The sequence below is a fragment of the Lontra canadensis genome, unplaced genomic scaffold (assembly GCF_010015895.1).
Source record: "Lontra canadensis isolate GAN:19392208 unplaced genomic scaffold, GSC_riverotter_1.0 scaffold86, whole genome shotgun sequence".
In the NCBI taxonomy this organism is placed as follows: Eukaryota; Metazoa; Chordata; class Mammalia; order Carnivora; family Mustelidae; genus Lontra; species Lontra canadensis.
In genome coordinates, this window is record NW_022631080.1 from 6,300,757 (window position 1) to 6,304,478 (window position 3,722).

General features: G+C 39.3%; 1 pseudogene; it reads left to right on the plus strand.

The window, feature by feature from the left end:
- Positions 1-332: 332 nt before the first annotated feature.
- Positions 333-578, plus strand: LOC116882644 (annotated as a pseudogene).
- The last annotated feature ends 3,144 nt before the right edge of the window (positions 579-3,722 follow it).

A 3,722-nucleotide genomic window follows, 5' to 3' on the forward strand; every position in this document is an offset into this window, starting at 1 on the left:
TTTGGCTCAGGTTGTGATCCCAGGGTCCTGGGATCGAGCCCCGCATCGGGCTCTCTGCTCTGTGGGGAGTCTGCTTCCCTCTCTCTCTGCTTGCCTCTCTGCCTACTTGTGATCTCTCTGTCAAATAAAATAACTAAAATCTTTAAAAAAAAAAGATATTCAAGTATATATTTTGAAAAAAGAAAAAGTCACAGATAACAAGGTCAACAGAAGAGGAGCCACTGTCTTCATTAAGAAAAGAATGATTTTGAGTATATGAAAAGGATTCAGATAGGCTCACTCACCTTTAGGGGGCCAGGAAGGAAGGGTTTGGCCCTAGAAACTGCAGTGTGATGTGATTTGAGATTCTGCCCAGAACTGGCATCATGGCCGTGTGCCTGGTCATCCCCAGCATAGATAGCCACTGTGCACATCCACAAGTACGGTAACGGGGCAAGAAGAAAAGGGTTGCCTATTATCCCTATCAGTGGAGTTTGATGGAAAGAGATAGGCCCATCTCTGAAGTTAATCATTACTATGTGTCAAACGGTTTGGAGAATATCGATTAAGGAAGCCTTTTCCTGATTGATGAAAGATAACTCAGTTATTCTCCTCTGCCTCTTCTAGAAGGTTATGCAGTATATTAATGTAGTGCATAATAAAAACAAAAAAAGGTTTTTAAAAAAGAGTTCAAGAGTAGAGCATTAAGGATTTTTTTTGTTCGCTGAGTTTGTAACTGAACTTGTAATGGCTAGGCAGCCACCCTCCTCAGCCCCAGTTTATAAAGCTAGATTTCTGTTTTGGGTGCTGAAGGGGCCTTAGACCTATTGAATCAGAAACCCTGGGGATAGGGTCCAGGTGATTCTGAAGCAGCCTAAAGGGATTTCAAAAGTGATTTCAGGGGCACCTGGGTGGCTCAGTGGGTTAAGCCTCTGCCTTCGGCTCAGGTCATGATCCCAGGGTCCTGGGATCGAGCCCCACATCAGCCTATCTGCTCAGCAGGGGGCCTGCTTCCCCCACCCCCCCGCCTACTTGTGATCTCTCTCTCTCTGTCTGTCAAATAAATATATATAATCTTAAAAAAACAGTGATTTCAAAGGGATACCAATGTGGTTCCCCTTTCTAAAGAAGGTTGCTTTCAAGATAATGGCAGGAGAGGAAACACAAGTTTGCTCTCTGGTGGAGTGCCCTTCTATTAGTCTACCACATTACAGAATAAACTGAGACACATTATCTGAAGCAGGTAAAGATATAGTGTAAAAGTATTATAGAGATTCTCAATGACCTTCTATGCGTAACACGGTGTTAGTGATTTTCCAAGGAGATGTGCACACAGAATTATTAACTCTAGAAGTTTATAAATAAGACAGAGTTTCCTAACACCAGATTGGAACATTTCCTCTAGAAGAGGAGTTTTCACTGCCTGGAATTTCTGGGGTTATTTTCAAACTATGACAATCTAGTGTTATCTATACTTCGTGCTCTGGGGCAGGAATATTTAAATTTTGAAAAGTATTCCCCCAAGAAATTCTGATGGATTTCATCCTTTCTTCCTGGTGAAAGCCCCTAAGGCAAGGGTGTTAACGTTAGCATTCCACCCAAATTTCCAACCTGAGTTGAATATATTCCTAAGTCCTTCAACTGGAGCCCTTCACTAGTGACCCAGGGTGTGGAGGGCAGTGTTACTAAGGTGGCTGCTAAATGGCTAAAGCTGGATAAAAATAAGGGTCTGAATTGCAACATCGAGTCCTATCTCTCTACACAGGGAGCTCTTCCTTGGGTTGAACTTGGATGCCAGGCCGCCAAACTGCCCAGCCCATCAGAGAATGAACAAATTTATTGTGAGTGAATGTGGGAGGCAAAGGGAGTGGAGAACATCGAAGAGGGCATTGAAGAGCTCATCCATCTGCCTAGCTTCTAAAAGCAAGGAGTGGACTGTTCTTTAAAGAAATTGAGACTTTGTCCTCTTTATCTTTGTTTGCTACGCTTTTCACTGAGACTATATACTTTGTTTTTATTTCCCTTCGTTTTGTTTTTTGGTTGATCTGGAAGCTCTAAAATGGGAAGTAATGGCTTTTCTTGATGTCTTGACATGCAAATTTTGATATTGCCAATTAGCAACTCCTGAAACCTGTTCCTTGAAAACTGCTGAGACCCCAGCTCTGCCATTTCCAAAAACTCCATAAGCTTGGGCAAGTAAGTCACTTAGCATCTCAGTGCCTCATCTGTAAAATGTAAATATAATAGTTCTTACCTCACTGGGTACTTTTCAGGACTAAATGAGTTCATAAATGTCACACGCTTAACAACTGTGCCCTCCATAGGATAAGGACAAAACAAATGGAAATTATTATTGATATTGTGGTGACTGTTTTCCTTGTCCTGGATCTTTGACCTTTCACACTTTCCATTCCTCACCTGATATGTACCACATGCATGGTGAGTATAACTAGGGGAGAATACAGAGGCTATTGATTGGAGGTGAAATGAACATTGAGATTCCATGAAATGCCACACCCCATCTGTGCACACAGTATTTCCAGTCTTTTCTCACTGACCATGGGTTCATTAATGAAGTGGCAGGAAAGTGAAAGAATACCAAAGAGTTACTTTAATGACCTGGATATATAGCCTTTTAGCATTTAGATATGCAAAGAGTAGAAACCAGTAAAAATAAATTCTAGGTCGCACCGACATAATATATCGACTGTATCAGTCAGGATAGGCCAAGTCTTGTGTAGTAACAAAGAAGCTCAGCCTTGTGACAATGTATAAAAGCAAGGGCTTATTTCTTGCTCATATAACCCGTCTGTCATGGGAAGGCTGGGTCTCTACTCCACAGCTCTCTTCTCTGGCTGACTTAGGCTGAGAGAGAGCAGTCAGCACCTGGAGAATTTCTATACTATCACCATGGCGCATAAAAAGGGGATGAGGCTATTAAAGTTGTAGCCCAAAAATGAGTCACTTCCACTCACATTCTTTTGGCTAAAACAAGTTGGATCTTTATGCTAACTTCAACAGGGTATATGAAATCTTTGAAGTCCTATTTTAAAAACCATAAAGATGATGAACTGTTGCTTCAAAAGTCGTAATTTAAAATATTTAGCATTTCACATTGTAAAAATACAAATCAGCCAGAAATAAATAATTTCAACCCTTTAACTCAAGTTATACAAATTCAATTTTTTCAGTCTTTAAAATTTCATAATCAGTGTACTTTTGTAAAACCATGATCACAGGCATAATTACCACTCTATATAATTTTCAAACATTTTAGTTGTCTAAGACAATGCTGAGATAAGTGCAATATACCCCTGAGTGGTTTGTATTATCTTAAATTCATAGATATTTAATTCCTAAAGTACATTTTTCTGTAATGTCTTTTGTTCCTGGTATTCACTGTGCGTATTAGTATTCAGATTGCTGGCTTTAATCCAGAGTAATACCTTAAAAATGTACTTTGACTAAGAAGTATATTCTATATTTAATCTATATATAACCTATATCATACCTATATATAACCTGTCAAGTTTACTAGATTGTAAGCATGGACTATATATGTATTTTTTAAATTAACATTAGTAATACCAACTGTACAATTCAGTGTTTGCATTCAAAGCCAACTCTGAATTAGCAATAGTCATGGAATCATTATCACCATCACCATCATCAGAACAATATCTTAACTTGCTGGAATGAGCACTGAGTGTTAATAAATGCAACTGATGAATCACTAATCACTA